The 17,275-nt window shown below is 42.6% G+C and overlaps 20 non-coding genes across 20 annotated transcripts; 10 read left to right on the top strand and 10 right to left on the bottom strand.

Moving 5' to 3' along the window:
• Window positions 1-297: 297 nt before the first annotated feature.
• trnai-uau (transfer RNA isoleucine (anticodon UAU)) lies at window positions 298-390 on the bottom strand. Its single transcript is given in 2 exon segments — window positions 298-333; window positions 353-390. It is a non-coding gene; the product is annotated as a tRNA-Ile (tRNA).
• A 566-nt stretch (window positions 391-956) lies between these two features.
• trnas-cga (transfer RNA serine (anticodon CGA)) lies at window positions 957-1,038 on the top strand. Its single transcript has one exon. It is a non-coding gene; the product is annotated as a tRNA-Ser (tRNA).
• Window positions 1,039-2,053: 1,015 nt separating this feature from the next.
• trnai-uau (transfer RNA isoleucine (anticodon UAU)) lies at window positions 2,054-2,146 on the bottom strand. Its single transcript is given in 2 exon segments — window positions 2,054-2,089; window positions 2,109-2,146. It is a non-coding gene; the product is annotated as a tRNA-Ile (tRNA).
• A 566-nt stretch (window positions 2,147-2,712) lies between these two features.
• trnas-cga (transfer RNA serine (anticodon CGA)) lies at window positions 2,713-2,794 on the top strand. Its single transcript has one exon. It is a non-coding gene; the product is annotated as a tRNA-Ser (tRNA).
• Window positions 2,795-3,809: 1,015 nt separating this feature from the next.
• On the bottom strand, window positions 3,810-3,902 carry trnai-uau (transfer RNA isoleucine (anticodon UAU)). The gene is given in 2 exon segments: window positions 3,810-3,845; window positions 3,865-3,902. It is a non-coding gene; the product is annotated as a tRNA-Ile (tRNA).
• Window positions 3,903-4,468: 566 nt separating this feature from the next.
• trnas-cga (transfer RNA serine (anticodon CGA)) lies at window positions 4,469-4,550 on the top strand. Its single transcript has one exon. It is a non-coding gene; the product is annotated as a tRNA-Ser (tRNA).
• A 1,015-nt stretch (window positions 4,551-5,565) lies between these two features.
• trnai-uau (transfer RNA isoleucine (anticodon UAU)) lies at window positions 5,566-5,658 on the bottom strand. Its single transcript is given in 2 exon segments — window positions 5,566-5,601; window positions 5,621-5,658. It is a non-coding gene; the product is annotated as a tRNA-Ile (tRNA).
• A 566-nt stretch (window positions 5,659-6,224) lies between these two features.
• Window positions 6,225-6,306, top strand: trnas-cga (transfer RNA serine (anticodon CGA)). The gene has a single exon. It is a non-coding gene; the product is annotated as a tRNA-Ser (tRNA).
• Window positions 6,307-7,321: 1,015 nt separating this feature from the next.
• trnai-uau (transfer RNA isoleucine (anticodon UAU)) lies at window positions 7,322-7,414 on the bottom strand. The gene is given in 2 exon segments: window positions 7,322-7,357; window positions 7,377-7,414. It is a non-coding gene; the product is annotated as a tRNA-Ile (tRNA).
• A 566-nt stretch (window positions 7,415-7,980) lies between these two features.
• On the top strand, window positions 7,981-8,062 carry trnas-cga (transfer RNA serine (anticodon CGA)). Its single transcript has one exon. It is a non-coding gene; the product is annotated as a tRNA-Ser (tRNA).
• Window positions 8,063-9,077: 1,015 nt separating this feature from the next.
• On the bottom strand, window positions 9,078-9,170 carry trnai-uau (transfer RNA isoleucine (anticodon UAU)). The gene is given in 2 exon segments: window positions 9,078-9,113; window positions 9,133-9,170. It is a non-coding gene; the product is annotated as a tRNA-Ile (tRNA).
• A 566-nt stretch (window positions 9,171-9,736) lies between these two features.
• trnas-cga (transfer RNA serine (anticodon CGA)) lies at window positions 9,737-9,818 on the top strand. The gene has a single exon. It is a non-coding gene; the product is annotated as a tRNA-Ser (tRNA).
• A 1,015-nt stretch (window positions 9,819-10,833) lies between these two features.
• trnai-uau (transfer RNA isoleucine (anticodon UAU)) lies at window positions 10,834-10,926 on the bottom strand. Its single transcript is given in 2 exon segments — window positions 10,834-10,869; window positions 10,889-10,926. It is a non-coding gene; the product is annotated as a tRNA-Ile (tRNA).
• Window positions 10,927-11,492: 566 nt separating this feature from the next.
• Window positions 11,493-11,574, top strand: trnas-cga (transfer RNA serine (anticodon CGA)). Its single transcript has one exon. It is a non-coding gene; the product is annotated as a tRNA-Ser (tRNA).
• Window positions 11,575-12,589: 1,015 nt separating this feature from the next.
• On the bottom strand, window positions 12,590-12,682 carry trnai-uau (transfer RNA isoleucine (anticodon UAU)). The gene is given in 2 exon segments: window positions 12,590-12,625; window positions 12,645-12,682. It is a non-coding gene; the product is annotated as a tRNA-Ile (tRNA).
• Window positions 12,683-13,248: 566 nt separating this feature from the next.
• Window positions 13,249-13,330, top strand: trnas-cga (transfer RNA serine (anticodon CGA)). Its single transcript has one exon. It is a non-coding gene; the product is annotated as a tRNA-Ser (tRNA).
• A 1,015-nt stretch (window positions 13,331-14,345) lies between these two features.
• On the bottom strand, window positions 14,346-14,438 carry trnai-uau (transfer RNA isoleucine (anticodon UAU)). Its single transcript is given in 2 exon segments — window positions 14,346-14,381; window positions 14,401-14,438. It is a non-coding gene; the product is annotated as a tRNA-Ile (tRNA).
• A 566-nt stretch (window positions 14,439-15,004) lies between these two features.
• Window positions 15,005-15,086, top strand: trnas-cga (transfer RNA serine (anticodon CGA)). The gene has a single exon. It is a non-coding gene; the product is annotated as a tRNA-Ser (tRNA).
• A 1,016-nt stretch (window positions 15,087-16,102) lies between these two features.
• trnai-uau (transfer RNA isoleucine (anticodon UAU)) lies at window positions 16,103-16,195 on the bottom strand. Its single transcript is given in 2 exon segments — window positions 16,103-16,138; window positions 16,158-16,195. It is a non-coding gene; the product is annotated as a tRNA-Ile (tRNA).
• Window positions 16,196-16,761: 566 nt separating this feature from the next.
• trnas-cga (transfer RNA serine (anticodon CGA)) lies at window positions 16,762-16,843 on the top strand. The gene has a single exon. It is a non-coding gene; the product is annotated as a tRNA-Ser (tRNA).
• Window positions 16,844-17,275: the final 432 nt, after the last annotated feature.

Consider the following 17,275-nt stretch of genomic DNA (forward strand, 5'->3'; position numbering starts at 1 on the left):
TTTACAGAACATACAGTCATAAAATTATTCCATTTACCCTTTATGTCAGTTCTTTGTGTTTTATGACCTAACGCTGCAGTATAGAATACTAAGGGAGCTAATACTCAACAGGTCACAAATCAGCTCTATTTACCTTTTGAACCGGAATCTCCTCTCAGTCCGTATGAACCTCTAGTACATCATATCAGCAGTTTAACCCTTAACGCTTCTCATTTCAGCTCACATTGGGGGTGAGCCACACTTTGCAAAACCTCAGTCGGTCACTGAATGACATGTGTCATAAAATAGCCAAAGGTTTGCTCCAGGTGAGGCTCGAACTCACAACCTCGGCATGGCTTCACCTGTACTGCTGTATAAGTACCGCGCGCTAACCGATTGCGCCACTGGAGCTGTTGTAAAGGTGTGAAGCTATGACTTTAAACCACTTTGAATCTTCAATAAACTTGGGACTGGGTAAGCTAATGACAGCGAATGAAACTGTGTGGTTTCCAGCCTGCATCTCTGCCAATATGTCTCTTATTCCTCTTCCAAATATCTGAACTTAACACATGGAGATCTTGTCCCAAAATAATGAAGCGCATCACGTGGGTGTACTCACAACCCATCATACAGGAAATAAAGTCATTTTTGATATTAACTTTTGAAACATTCACCTATAAAACAGTGCTCTTCAGACTCTCTCCTGGTAGAGATTTCATGACGATGTTAACAGATAATTGAATAAAGATTTTGTATAAAATGTTACTCTTAATATTGAAGCTCCAGGCAAGTTGCAATCTCACCGCTTCGACTGATATTCCTGATGTTTTAGGCTGTTAGGGTATGGGTGTGGGTTTGATCTCCATTTCTGGCCGGATTGTCAACTGTCTCTTGTGGTATGCCCTGGTGATCATAGTTGAAAAGTTGTAGCTGAGATGTGCTATTTCAAACTCTTGGGTTCAACCTTAAGACTTGTTGTAGTCGTGGCCGAGTGGTTAAGGCGATGGACTCGAAATCCATTGGGTTCTTCCCGCGCAGGTTCGAATCCTGCTGACTACGAATACGTTCTGTGGTATCATGGCATTAGCTGGAATGTCAGGTGGTATTGTCCTCATCTTCTAGATGGTTTTCCAAAGTTTTCTTCCATCATCAGACGTCCCCCCATCACGCCTTCCGTTTGCTCAATGATAACTATCTCTCTCTCATTCATCCAACGTACCCTTCCATCAACCATTCTTCCCTGTCTCTCCCTTTCGTCAATCAACCCAAACATTTCCCTCCATCTCTGTTTCAGATGCCTCTCTTGCCGTGTCTCTTGCTCTACCTCAGGCTGATCCACACTTTCCTCTGAGGTTTGTGACTGCCCTTCTCATACTGCATCTGCCTGCTTCATTTGACCCTCCCTCATGCTTATACCAGCTACCCTTGCTAATTCCACCGACTGCCTTTAATATGCCGATTCGTTACCTGGATTCATGTCATGTTTTCTGGTCTACTGTCATCATAGTTATATTTCTGCACAAGTCTTACTTTGGCTGCTGTTTAGACCAAATCTTCATGTCCCTCATTCTTCTTTGAATCAGTCCCCAAATGACTCTCCTCCTGATGGAGATTATGGGGTGAAAACTTGACTCAAGCTCAGTAATCACCAGTCACATCTGATAATTTAATGTACTGCTTACAGACTCCTTGTACAGGATACTACTCAATAACAGTTTATTCCAAAGTCTAAGCAAATGTGCCCCTAAGCTCCATAGGATTTATTAAATGTTTATAGTTTACAGAACATACAGTCATAAAATTATTCCATTTACCCTTTATGTCAGTTCTTTGTGTTTTATGACCTAACGCTGCAGTATAGAATACTAAGGGAGCTAATACTCAACAGGTCACAAATCAGCTCTATTTACCTTTTGAACCGGAATCTCCTCTCAGTCCGTATGAACCTCTAGTACATCATATCAGCAGTTTAACCCTTAACGCTTCTCATTTCAGCTCACATTGGGGGTGAGCCACACTTTGCAAAACCTCAGTCGGTCACTGAATGACATGTGTCATAAAATAGCCAAAGGTTTGCTCCAGGTGAGGCTCGAACTCACAACCTCGGCATGGCTTCACCTGTACTGCTGTATAAGTACCGCGCGCTAACCGATTACGCCACTGGAGCTGTTGTAAAGGTGTGAAGCTATGACTTTAAACCACTTTGAATCTTCAATAAACTTGGGACTGGGTAAGCTAATGACAGCGAATGAAACTGTGTGGTTTCCAGCCTGCATCTCTGCCAATATGTCTCTTATTCCTCTTCCAAATATCTGAACTTAACACATGGAGATCTTGTCCCAAAATAATGAAGCGCATCACGTGGGTGTACTCACAAACCATCATACAGGAGATAAAGTCATTTTTGATATTAACTTTTGAAACATTCACCTATAAAACAGTGCTCTTCAGACTCTCTCCTGGTAGAGATTTCATGACGATGTTAACAGATAATTGAATAAAGATTTTGTATAAAATGTTACTCTTAATATTGAAGCTCCAGGCAAGTTGCAATCTCACCGCTTCGACTGATATTCCTGATGTTTTAGGCTGTTAGGGTATGGGTGTGGGTTTGATCTCCATTTCTGGCCGGATTGTCAACTGTCTCTTGTGGTATGCCCTGGTGATCATAGTTGAAAAGTTGTAGCTGAGATGTGCTATTTCAAACTCTTGGGTTCAACCTTAAGACTTGTTGTAGTCGTGGCCGAGTGGTTAAGGCGATGGACTCGAAATCCATTGGGTTCTTCCCGCGCAGGTTCGAATCCTGCCGACTACGAATACGTTCTGTGGTATCATGGCATTAGCTGGAATGTCAGGTGGTATTGTCCTCATCTTCTAGATGGTTTTCCAAAGTTTTCTTCCATCATCAGACGTCCCCCCATCACGCCTTCCGTTTGCTCAATGATAACTATCTCTCTCTCATTCATCCAACGTACCCTTCCATCAACCATTCTTCCCTGTCTCTCCCTTTCGTCAATCAACCCAAACATTTCCCTCCATCTCTGTTTCAGATGCCTCTCTTGCCGTGTCTCTTGCTCTACCTCAGGCTGATCCACACTTTCCTCTGAGGTTTGTGACTGCCCTTCTCATACTGCATCTGCCTGCTTCATTTGACCCTCCCTCATGCTTATACCAGCTACCCTTGCTAATTCCACCGACTGCCTTTAATATGCCGATTCGTTACCTGGATTCATGTCATGTTTTCTGGTCTACTGTCATCATAGTTATATTTCTGCACAAGTCTTACTTTGGCTGCTGTTTAGACCAAATCTTCATGTCCCTCATTCTTCTTTGAATCAGTCCCCAAATGACTCTCCTCCTGATGGAGATTATGGGGTGAAAACTTGACTCAAGCTCAGTAATCACCAGTCACATCTGATAATTTAATGTACTGCTTACAGACTCCTTGTACAGGATACTACTCAATAACAGTTTATTCCAAAGTCTAAGCAAATGTGCCCCTAAGCTCCATAGGATTTATTAAATGTTTATAGTTTACAGAACATACAGTCATAAAATTATTCCATTTACCCTTTATGTCAGTTCTTTGTGTTTTATGACCTAACGCTGCAGTATAGAATACTAAGGGAGCTAATACTCAACAGGTCACAAATCAGCTCTATTTACCTTTTGAACCGGAATCTCCTCTCAGTCCGTATGAACCTCTAGTACATCATATCAGCAGTTTAACCCTTAACGCTTCTCATTTCAGCTCACATTGGGGGTGAGCCACACTTTGCAAAACCTCAGTTGGTCACTGAATGACATGTGTCATAAAATAGCCAAAGGTTTGCTCCAGGTGAGGCTCGAACTCACAACCTCGGCATGGCTTCACCTGTACTGCTGTATAAGTACCGCGCGCTAACCGATTGCGCCACTGGAGCTTTTGTAAAGGTGTGAAGCTATGACTTTAAACCACTTTGAATCTTCAATAAACTTGGGACTGGGTAAGCTAATGACAGCGAATGAAACTGTGTGGTTTCCAGCCTGCATCTCTGCCAATATGTCTCTTATTCCTCTTCCAAATATCTGAACTTAACACATGGAGATCTTGTCCCAAAATAATGAAGCGCATCACGTGGGTGTACTCACAAACCATCATACAGGAGATAAAGTCATTTTTGATATTAACTTTTGAAACATTCACCTATAAAACAGTGCTCTTCAGACTCTCTCCTGGTAGAGATTTCATGACGATGTTAACAGATAATTGAATAAAGATTTTGTATAAAATGTTACTCTTAATATTGAAGCTCCAGGCAAGTTGCAATCTCACCGCTTCGACTGATATTCCTGATGTTTTAGGCTGTTAGGGTATGGGTGTGGGTTTGATCTCCATTTCTGGCCGGATTGTCAACTGTCTCTTGTGGTATGCCCTGGTGATCATAGTTGAAAAGTTGTAGCTGAGATGTGCTATTTCAAACTCTTGGGTTCAACCTTAAGACTTGTTGTAGTCGTGGCCGAGTGGTTAAGGCGATGGACTCGAAATCCATTGGGTTCTTCCCGCGCAGGTTCGAATCCTGCCGACTACGAATACGTTCTGTGGTATCATGGCATTAGCTGGAATGTCAGGTGGTATTGTCCTCATCTTCTAGATGGTTTTCCAAAGTTTTCTTCCATCATCAGACGTCCCCCCATCACGCCTTCCGTTTGCTCAATGATAACTATCTCTCTCTCATTCATCCAACGTACCCTTCCATCAACCATTCTTCCCTGTCTCTCCCTTTCGTCAATCAACCCAAACATTTCCCTCCATCTCTGTTTCAGATGCCTCTCTTGCCGTGTCTCTTGCTCTACCTCAGGCTGATCCACACTTTCCTCTGAGGTTTGTGACTGCCCTTCTCATACTGCATCTGCCTGCTTCATTTGACCCTCCCTCATGCTTATACCAGCTACCCTTGCTAATTCCACCGACTGCCTTTAATATGCCGATTCGTTACCTGGATTCATGTCATGTTTTCTGGTCTACTGTCATCATAGTTATATTTCTGCACAAGTCTTACTTTGGCTGCTGTTTAGACCAAATCTTCATGTCCCTCATTCTTCTTTGAATCAGTCCCCAAATGACTCTCCTCCTGATGGAGATTATGGGGTGAAAACTTGACTCAAGCTCAGTAATCACCAGTCACATCTGATAATTTAATGTACTGCTTACAGACTCCTTGTACAGGATACTACTCAATAACAGTTTATTCCAAAGTCTAAGCAAATGTGCCCCTAAGCTCCATAGGATTTATTAAATGTTTATAGTTTACAGAACATACAGTCATAAAATTATTCCATTTACCCTTTATGTCAGTTCTTTGTGTTTTATGACCTAACGCTGCAGTATAGAATACTAAGGGAGCTAATACTCAACAGGTCACAAATCAGCTCTATTTACCTTTTGAACCGGAATCTCCTCTCAGTCCGTATGAACCTCTAGTACATCATGTCAGCAGTTTAACCCTTAACGCTTCTCATTTCAGCTCACATTGGGGGTGAGCCACACTTTGCAAAACCTCAGTCGGTCACTGAATGACATGTGTCATAAAATAGCCAAAGGTTTGCTCCAGGTGAGGCTCGAACTCACAACCTCGGCATGGCTTCACCTGTACTGCTGTATAAGTACCGCGCGCTAACCGATTGCGCCACTGGAGCTGTTGTAAAGGTGTGAAGCTATGACTTTAAACCACTTTGAATCTTCAATAAACTTGGGACTGGGTAAGCTAATGACAGCGAATGAAACTGTGTGGTTTCCAGCCTGCATCTCTGCCAATATGTCTCTTATTCCTCTTCCAAATATCTGAACTTAACACATGGAGATCTTGTCCCAAAATAATGAAGCGCATCACGTGGGTGTACTCACAACCCATCATACAGGAAATAAAGTCATTTTTGATATTCACTTTTGAAACATTCACCTATAAAACAGTGCTCTTCAGACTCTCTCCTGGTAGAGATTTCATGACGATGTTAACAGATAATTGAATAAAGATTTTGTATAAAATGTTACTCTTAATATTGAAGCTCCAGGCAAGTTGCAATCTCACCGCTTCGACTGATATTCCTGATGTTTTAGGCTGTTAGGGTATGGGTGTGGGTTTGATCTCCATTTCTGGCCGGATTGTCAACTGTCTCTTGTGGTATGCCCTGGTGATCATAGTTGAAAAGTTGTAGCTGAGATGTGCTATTTCAAACTCTTGGGTTCAACCTTAAGACTTGTTGTAGTCGTGGCCGAGTGGTTAAGGCGATGGACTCGAAATCCATTGGGTTCTTCCCGCGCAGGTTCGAATCCTGCCGACTACGAATACGTTCTGTGGTATCATGGCATTAGCTGGAATGTCAGGTGGTATTGTCCTCATCTTCTAGATGGTTTTCCAAAGTTTTCTTCCATCATCAGACGTCCCCCCATCACGCCTTCCGTTTGCTCAATGATAACTATCTCTCTCTCATTCATCCAACGTACCCTTCCATCAACCATTCTTCCCTGTCTCTCCCTTTCGTCAATCAACCCAAACATTTCCCTCCATCTCTGTTTCAGATGCCTCTCTTGCCGTGTCTCTTGCTCTACCTCAGGCTGATCCACACTTTCCTCTGAGGTTTGTGACTGCCCTTCTCATACTGCATCTGCCTGCTTCATTTGACCCTCCCTCATGCTTATACCAGCTACCCTTGCTAATTCCACCGACTGCCTTTAATATGCCGATTCGTTACCTGGATTCATGTCATGTTTTCTGGTCTACTGTCATCATAGTTATATTTCTGCACAAGTCTTACTTTGGCTGCTGTTTAGACCAAATCTTCATGTCCCTCATTCTTCTTTGAATCAGTCTCCAAATGACTCTCCTCCTGATGGAGATTATGGGGTGAAAACTTGACTCAAGCTCAGTAATCACCAGTCACATCTGATAATTTAATGTACTGCTTACAGACTCCTTGTACAGGATACTACTCAATAACAGTTTATTCCAAAGTCTAAGCAAATGTGCCCCTAAGCTCCATAGGATTTATTAAATGTTTATAGTTTACAGAACATACAGTCATAAAATTATTCCATTTACCCTTTATGTCAGTTCTTTGTGTTTTATGACCTAACGCTGCAGTATAGAATACTAAGGGAGCTAATACTCAACAGGTCACAAATCAGCTCTATTTACCTTTTGAACCCGAATCTCCTCTCAGTCCGTATGAACCTCTAGTACATCATATCAGCAGTTTAACCCTTAACGCTTCTCATTTCAGCTCACATTGGGGGTGAGCCACACTTTGCAAAACCTCAGTCGGTCACTGAATGACATGTGTCATAAAATAGCCAAAGGTTTGCTCCAGGTGAGGCTCGAACTCACAACCTCGGCATGGCTTCACCTGTACTGCTGTATAAGTACCGCGCGCTAACCGATTGCGCCACTGGAGCTGTTGTAAAGGTGTGAAGCTATGACTTTAAACCACTTTGAATCTTCAATAAACTTGGGACTGGGTAAGCTAATGACAGCGAATGAAACTGTGTGGTTTCCAGCCTGCATCTCTGCCAATATGTCTCTTATTCCTCTTCCAAATATCTGAACTTAACACATGGAGATCTTGTCCCAAAATAATGAAGCGCATCACGTGGGTGTACTCACAACCCATCATACAGGAAATAAAGTCATTTTTGATATTAACTTTTGAAACATTCACCTATAAAACAGTGCTCTTCAGACTCTCTCCTGGTAGAGATTTCATGACGATGTTAACAGATAATTGAATAAAGATTTTGTATAAAATGTTACTCTTAATATTGAAGCTCCAGGCAAGTTGCAATCTCACCGCTTCGACTGATATTCCTGATGTTTTAGGCTGTTAGGGTATGGGTGTGGGTTTGATCTCCATTTCTGGCCGGATTGTCAACTGTCTCTTGTGGTATGCCCTGGTGATCATAGTTGAAAAGTTGTAGCTGAGATGTGCTATTTCAAACTCTTGGGTTCAACCTTAAGACTTGTTGTAGTCGTGGCCGAGTGGTTAAGGCGATGGACTCGAAATCCATTGGGTTCTTCCCGCGCAGGTTCGAATCCTGCCGACTACGAATACGTTCTGTGGTATCATGGCATTAGCTGGAATGTCAGGTGGTATTGTCCTCATCTTCTAGATGGTTTTCCAAAGTTTTCTTCCATCATCAGACGTCCCCCCATCACGCCTTCCGTTTGCTCAATGATAACTATCTCTCTCTCATTCATCCAACGTACCCTTCCATCAACCATTCTTCCCTGTCTCTCCCTTTCGTCAATCAACCCAAACATTTCCCTCCATCTCTGTTTCAGATGCCTCTCTTGCCGTGTCTCTTGCTCTACCTCAGGCTGATCCACACTTTCCTCTGAGGTTTGTGACTGCCCTTCTCATACTGCATCTGCCTGCTTCATTTGACCCTCCCTCATGCTTATACCAGCTACCCTTGCTAATTCCACCGACTGCCTTTAATATGCCGATTCGTTACCTGGATTCATGTCATGTTTTCTGGTCTACTGTCATCATAGTTATATTTCTGCACAAGTCTTACTTTGGCTGCTGTTTAGACCAAATCTTCATGTCCCTCATTCTTCTTTGAATCAGTCCCCAAATGACTCTCCTCCTGATGGAGATTATGGGGTGAAAACTTGACTCAAGCTCAGTAATCACCAGTCACATCTGATAATTTAATGTACTGCTTACAGACTCCTTGTACAGGATACTACTCAATAACAGTTTATTCCAAAGTCTAAGCAAATGTGCCCCTAAGCTCCATAGGATTTATTAAATGTTTATAGTTTACAGAACATACAGTCATAAAATTATTCCATTTACCCTTTATGTCAGTTCTTTGTGTTTTATGACCTAACGCTGCAGTATAGAATACTAAGGGAGCTAATACTCAACAGGTCACAAATCAGCTCTATTTACCTTTTGAACCGGAATCTCCTCTCAGTCCGTATGAACCTCTAGTACATCATATCAGCAGTTTAACCCTTAACGCTTCTCATTTCAGCTCACATTGGGGGTGAGCCACACTTTGCAAAACCTCAGTCGGTCACTGAATGACATGTGTCATAAAATAGCCAAAGGTTTGCTCCAGGTGAGGCTCGAACTCACAACCTCGGCATGGCTTCACCTGTACTGCTGTATAAGTACCGCGCGCTAACCGATTGCGCCACTGGAGCTGTTGTAAAGGTGTGAAGCTATGACTTTAAACCACTTTGAATCTTCAATAAACTTGGGACTGGGTAAGCTAATGACAGCGAATGAAACTGTGTGGTTTCCAGCCTGCATCTCTGCCAATATGTCTCTTATTCCTCTTCCAAATATCTGAACTTAACACATGGAGATCTTGTCCCAAAATAATGAAGCGCATCACGTGGGTGTACTCACAAACCATCATACAGGAGATAAAGTCATTTTTGATATTAACTTTTGAAACATTCACCTATAAAACAGTGCTCTTCAGACTCTCTCCTGGTAGAGATTTCATGACGATGTTAACAGATAATTGAATAAAGATTTTGTATAAAATGTTACTCTTAATATTGAAGCTCCAGGCAAGTTGCAATCTCACCGCTTCGACTGATATTCCTGATGTTTTAGGCTGTTAGGGTATGGGTGTGGGTTTGATCTCCATTTCTGGCCGGATTGTCAACTGTCTCTTGTGGTATGCCCTGGTGATCATAGTTGAAAAGTTGTAGCTGAGATGTGCTATTTCAAACTCTTGGGTTCAACCTTAAGACTTGTTGTAGTCGTGGCCGAGTGGTTAAGGCGATGGACTCGAAATCCATTGGGTTCTTCCCGCGCAGGTTCGAATCCTGCCGACTACGAATACGTTCTGTGGTATCATGGCATTAGCTGGAATGTCAGGTGGTATTGTCCTCATCTTCTAGATGGTTTTCCAAAGTTTTCTTCCATCATCAGACGTCCCCCCATCACGCCTTCCGTTTGCTCAATGATAACTATCTCTCTCTCATTCATCCAACGTACCCTTCCATCAACCATTCTTCCCTGTCTCTCCCTTTCGTCAATCAACCCAAACATTTCCCTCCATCTCTGTTTCAGATGCCTCTCTTGCCGTGTCTCTTGCTCTACCTCAGGCTGATCCACACTTTCCTCTGAGGTTTGTGACTGCCCTTCTCATACTGCATCTGCCTGCTTCATTTGACCCTCCCTCATGCTTATACCAGCTACCCTTGCTAATTCCACCGACTGCCTTTAATATGCCGATTCGTTACCTGGATTCATGTCATGTTTTCTGGTCTACTGTCATCATAGTTATATTTCTGCACAAGTCTTACTTTGGCTGCTGTTTAGACCAAATCTTCATGTCCCTCATTCTTCTTTGAATCAGTCCCCAAATGACTCTCCTCCTGATGGAGATTATGGGGTGAAAACTTGACTCAAGCTCAGTAATCACCAGTCACATCTGATAATTTAATGTACTGCTTACAGACTCCTTGTACAGGATACTACTCAATAACAGTTTATTCCAAAGTCTAAGCAAATGTGCCCCTAAGCTCCATAGGATTTATTAAATGTTTATAGTTTACAGAACATACAGTCATAAAATTATTCCATTTACCCTTTATGTCAGTTCTTTGTGTTTTATGACCTAACGCTGCAGTATAGAATACTAAGGGAGCTAATACTCAACAGGTCACAAATCAGCTCTATTTACCTTTTGAACCGGAATCTCCTCTCAGTCCGTATGAACCTCTAGTACATCATATCAGCAGTTTAACCCTTAACGCTTCTCATTTCAGCTCACATTGGGGGTGAGCCACACTTTGCAAAACCTCAGTTGGTCACTGAATGACATGTGTCATAAAATAGCTAAAGGTTTGCTCCAGGTGAGGCTCGAACTCACAACCTCGGCATGGCTTCACCTGTACTGCTGTATAAGTACCGCGCGCTAACCGATTGCGCCACTGGAGCTTTTGTAAAGGTGTGAAGCTATGACTTTAAACCACTTTGAATCTTCAATAAACTTGGGACTGGGTAAGCTAATGACAGCGAATGAAACTGTGTGGTTTCCAGCCTGCATCTCTGCCAATATGTCTCTTATTCCTCTTCCAAATATCTGAACTTAACACATGGAGATCTTGTCCCAAAATAATGAAGCGCATCACGTGGGTGTACTCACAAACCATCATACAGGAGATAAAGTCATTTTTGATATTAACTTTTGAAACATTCACCTATAAAACAGTGCTCTTCAGACTCTCTCCTGGTAGAGATTTCATGACGATGTTAACAGATAATTGAATAAAGATTTTGTATAAAATGTTACTCTTAATATTGAAGCTCCAGGCAAGTTGCAATCTCACCGCTTCGACTGATATTCCTGATGTTTTAGGCTGTTAGGGTATGGGTGTGGGTTTGATCTCCATTTCTGGCCGGATTGTCAACTGTCTCTTGTGGTATGCCCTGGTGATCATAGTTGAAAAGTTGTAGCTGAGATGTGCTATTTCAAACTCTTGGGTTCAACCTTAAGACTTGTTGTAGTCGTGGCCGAGTGGTTAAGGCGATGGACTCGAAATCCATTGGGTTCTTCCCACGCAGGTTCGAATCCTGCCGACTACGAATACGTTCTGTGGTATCATGGCATTAGCTGGAATGTCAGGTGGTATTGTCCTCATCTTCTAGATGGTTTTCCAAAGTTTTCTTCCATCATCAGACGTCCCCCCATCACGCCTTCCGTTTGCTCAATGATAACTATCTCTCTCTCATTCATCCAACGTACCCTTCCATCAACCATTCTTCCCTGTCTCTCCCTTTCGTCAATCAACCCAAACATTTCCCTCCATCTCTGTTTCAGATGCCTCTCTTGCCGTGTCTCTTGCTCTACCTCAGGCTGATCCACACTTTCCTCTGAGGTTTGTGACTGCCCTTCTCATACTGCATCTGCCTGCTTCATTTGACCCTCCCTCATGCTTATACCAGCTACCCTTGCTAATTCCACCGACTGCCTTTAATATGCCGATTCGTTACCTGGATTCATGTCATGTTTTCTGGTCTACTGTCATCATAGTTATATTTCTGCACAAGTCTTACTTTGGCTGCTGTTTAGACCAAATCTTCATGTCCCTCATTCTTCTTTGAATCAGTCCCCAAATGACTCTCCTCCTGATGGAGATTATGGGGTGAAAACTTGACTCAAGCTCAGTAATCACCAGTCACATCTGATAATTTAATGTACTGCTTACAGACTCCTTGTACAGGATACTACTCAATAACAGTTTATTCCAAAGTCTAAGCAAATGTGCCCCTAAGCTCCATAGGATTTATTAAATGTTTATAGTTTACAGAACATACAGTCATAAAATTATTCCATTTACCCTTTATGTCAGTTCTTTGTGTTTTATGACCTAACGCTGCAGTATAGAATACTAAGGGAGCTAATACTCAACAGGTCACAAATCAGCTCTATTTACCTTTTGAACCGGAATCTCCTCTCAGTCCGTATGAACCTCTAGTACATCATATCAGCAGTTTAACCCTTAACGCTTCTCATTTCAGCTCACATTGGGGGTGAGCCACACTTTGCAAAACCTCAGTTGGTCACTGAATGACATGTGTCATAAAATAGCCAAAGGTTTGCTCCAGGTGAGGCTCGAACTCACAACCTCGGCATGGCTTCACCTGTACTGCTGTATAAGTACCGCGCGCTAACCGATTGCGCCACTGGAGCTGTTGTAAAGGTGTGAAGCTATGACTTTAAACCACTTTGAATCTTCAATAAACTTGGGACTGGGTAAGCTAATGACAGCGAATGAAACTGTGTGGTTTCCAGCCTGCATCTCTGCCAATATGTCTCTTATTCCTCTTCCAAATATCTGAACTTAACACATGGAGATCTTGTCCCAAAATAATGAAGCGCATCACGTGGGTGTACTCACAAACCATCATACAGGAGATAAAGTCATTTTTGATATTAACTTTTGAAACATTCACCTATAAAACAGTGCTCTTCAGACTCTCTCCTGGTAGAGATTTCATGACGATGTTAACAGATAATTGAATAAAGATTTTGTATAAAATGTTACTCTTAATATTGAAGCTCCAGGCAAGTTGCAATCTCACCGCTTCGACTGATATTCCTGATGTTTTAGGCTGTTAGGGTATGGGTGTGGGTTTGATCTCCATTTCTGGCCGGATTGTCAACTGTCTCTTGTGGTATGCCCTGGTGATCATAGTTGAAAAGTTGTAGCTGAGATGTGCTATTTCAAACTCTTGGGTTCAACCTTAAGACTTGTTGTAGTCGTGGCCGAGTGGTTAAGGCGATGGACTCGAAATCCATTGGGTTCTTCCCGCGCAGGTTCGAATCCTGCCGACTACGAATACGTTCTGTGGTATCATGGCATTAGCTGGAATGTCAGGTGGTATTGTCCTCATCTTCTAGATGGTTTTCCAAAGTTTTCTTCCATCATCAGACGTCCCCCCATCACGCCTTCCGTTTGCTCAATGATAACTATCTCTCTCTCATTCATCCAACGTACCCTTCCATCAACCATTCTTCCCTGTCTCTCCCTTTCGTCAATCAACCCAAACATTTCCCTCCATCTCTGTTTCAGATGCCTCTCTTGCCGTGTCTCTTGCTCTACCTCAGGCCGATCCACACGTTCCTCTGAGGTTTGTGACTGCCCTTCTCATACTGCATCTTCCTGCTTCATTTGACCCTCCCTCATGCTTATACCAGCTACCCTTGCTAATTCCACCGACTGCCTTTAGTATGCCGATTCGTTACCTGGATTCATGTCATGTTTTCTGGTCTACTGTCATCATAGTTATATTTCTGCACAAGTCTTACTTTGGCTGCTGTTTAGACCAAATCTTCATGTCCCTCATTCTTCTTTGAATCAGTCCCCAAATGACTCTCCTCCTGATGGAGATTATGGGGTGAAAACTTGACTCAAGCTCAGTAATCACCAGTCACATCTGATAATTTAATGTACTGCTTACAGACTCCTTGTACAGGATACTACTCAATAACAGTTTATTCCAAAGTCTAAGCAAATGTGCCCCTAAGCTCCATAGGATTTATTAAATGTTTATAGTTTACAGAACATACAGTCATAAAATTATTCCATTTACCCTTTATGTCAGTTCTTTGTGTTTTATGACCTAACGCTGCAGTATAGAATACTAAGGGAGCTAATACTCAACAGGTCACAAATCAGCTCTATTTACCTTTTGAACCGGAATCTCCTCTCAGTCCGTATGAACCTCTAGTACATCATATCAGCAGTTTAACCCTTAACGCTTCTCATTTCAGCTCACATTGGGGGTGAGCCACACTTTGCAAAACCTCAGTTGGTCACTGAATGACATGTGTCATAAAATAGCCAAAGGTTTGCTCCAGGTGAGGCTCGAACTCACAACCTCGGCATGGCTTCACCTGTACTGCTGTATAAGTACCGCGCGCTAACCGATTGCGCCACTGGAGCTGTTGTAAAGGTGTGAAGCTATGACTTTAAACCACTTTGAATCTTCAATAAACTTGGGACTGGGTAAGCTAATGACAGCGAATGAAACTGTGTGGTTTCCAGCCTGCATCTCTGCCAATATGTCTCTTATTCCTCTTCCAAATATCTGAACTTAACACATGGAGATCTTGTCCCAAAATAATGAAGCGCATCACGTGGGTGTACTCACAAACCATCATACAGGAGATAAAGTCATTTTTGATATTAACTTTTGAAACATTCACCTATAAAACAGTGCTCTTCAGACTCTCTCCTGGTAGAGATTTCATGACGATGTTAACAGATAATTGAATAAAGATTTTGTATAAAATGTTACTCTTAATATTGAAGCTCCAGGCAAGTTGCAATCTCACCGCTTCGACTGATATTCCTGATGTTTTAGGCTGTTAGGGTATGGGTGTGGGTTTGATCTCCATTTCTGGCCGGATTGTCAACTGTCTCTTGTGGTATGCCCTGGTGATCATAGTTGAAAAGTTGTAGCTGAGATGTGCTATTTCAAACTCTTGGGTTCAACCTTAAGACTTGTTGTAGTCGTGGCCGAGTGGTTAAGGCGATGGACTCGAAATCCATTGGGTTCTTCCCGCGCAGGTTCGAATCCTGCCGACTACGAATATGTTCTGTGGTATCATGGCATTAGCTGGAATGTCAGGTGGTATTGTCCTCATCTTCTAGATGGTTTTCCAAAGTTTTCTTCCATCATCAGACGTCCCCCCATCACGCCTTCCGTTTGCTCAATGATAACTATCTCTCTCTCATTCATCCAACGTTCCCTTCCATCAACCATTCTTCCCTGTCTCTCCCTTTCGTCAATCAACCCAAACATTTCCCTCCATCTCTGTTTCAGATGCCTCTCTTGCCGTGTCTCTTGCTCTACCTCAGGCTGATCCACACTTTCCTCTGAGGTTTGTGACTGCCCTTCTCATACTGCATCTGCCTGCTTCATTTGACCCTCCCTCATGCTTATACCAGCTACCCTTGCTAATTCCAACCAATTGCCTTTAATATGCCGATTCGTTACCTGGATTCATGTCATGTTTTCTGGTCTACTGTCATCATAGTTATATTTCTGCACAAGTCTTACTTTGGCTGCTGTTTAGACCAAATCTTCATGTCCCTCATTCTTCTTTGAATCAGTCCCCAAATGACTCTCCTCCTGATGGAGATTATGGGGTGAAAACTTGACTCAAGCTCAGTAATCACCAGTCACATCTGATAATTTAATGTACTGCTTACAGACTCCTTGTACAGGATACTACTCAATAACAGTTTATTCCAAAGTCTAAGCAAATGTGCCCCTAAGCTCCATAGGATTTATTAAATGTTTATAGTTTACAGAACATACAGTCATAAAATTATTCCATTTACCCTTTATGTCAGTTCTTTGTGTTTTATGACCTAACGCTGCAGTATAGAATACTAAGGGAGCTAATACTCAACAGGTCACAAATCAGCTCTATTTACCTTTTGAACCGGAATCTCCTCTCAGTCCGTATGAACCTCTAGTACATCATATCAGCAGTTTAACCCTTAACGCTTCTCATTTCAGCTCACATTGGGGGTGAGCCACACTTTGCAAAACCTCAGTTGGTCACTGAATGACATGTGTCATAAAATAGCCAAAGGTTTGCTCCAGGTGAGGCTCGAACTCACAACCTCGGCATGGCTTCACCTGTACTGCTGTATAAGTACCGCGCGCTAACCGATTGCGCCACTGGAGCTGTTGTAAAGGTGTGAAGCTATGACTTTAAACCACTTTGAATCTTCAATAAACTTGGGACTGGGTAAGCTAATGACAGCGAATGAAACTGTGTGGTTTCCAGCCTGCATCTCTGCCAATATGTCTCTTATTCCTCTTCCAAATATCTGAACTTAACACATGGAGATCTTGTCCCAAAATAATGAAGCGCATCACGTGGGTGTACTCACAAACCATCATACAGGAGATAAAGTCATTTTTGATATTAACTTTTGAAACATTCACCTATAAAACAGTGCTCTTCAGACTCTCTCCTGGTAGAGATTTCATGACGATGTTAACAGATAATTGAATAAAGATTTTGTATAAAATGTTACTCTTAATATTGAAGCTCCAGGCAAGTTGCAATCTCACCGCTTCGACTGATATTCCTGATGTTTTAGGCTGTTAGGGTATGGGTGTGGGTTTGATCTCCATTTCTGGCCGGATTGTCAACTGTCTCTTGTGGTATGCCCTGGTGATCATAGTTGAAAAGTTGTAGCTGAGATGTGCTATTTCAAACTCTTGGGTTCAACCTTAAGACTTGTTGTAGTCGTGGCCGAGTGGTTAAGGCGATGGACTCGAAATCCATTGGGTTCTTCCCGCGCAGGTTCGAATCCTGCCGACTACGAATACGTTCTGTGGTATCATGGCATTAGCTGGAATGTCAGGTGGTATTGTCCTCATCTTCTAGATGGTTTTCCAAAGTTTTCTTCCATCATCAGACGTCCCCCCATCACGCCTTCCGTTTGCTCAATGATAACTATCTCTCTCTCATTCATCCAACGTTCCCTTCCATCAACCATTCTTCCCTGTCTCTCCCTTTCGTCAATCAACCCAAACATTTCCCTCCATCTCTGTTTCAGATGCCTCTCTTGCCGTGTCTCTTGCTCTACCTCAGGCTGATCCACACTTTCCTCTGAGGTTTGTGACTGCCCTTCTCATACTGCATCTGCCTGCTTCATTTGACCCTCCCTCATGCTTATACCAGCTACCCTTGCTAATTCCACCGACTGCCTTTAATATGCCGATTCGTTACCTGGATTCATGTCATGTTTTCTGG

The sequence above is a fragment of the Hoplias malabaricus genome, chromosome 7 (assembly GCF_029633855.1).
Source record: "Hoplias malabaricus isolate fHopMal1 chromosome 7, fHopMal1.hap1, whole genome shotgun sequence".
Taxonomy (NCBI): Eukaryota; Metazoa; Chordata; class Actinopteri; order Characiformes; family Erythrinidae; genus Hoplias; species Hoplias malabaricus.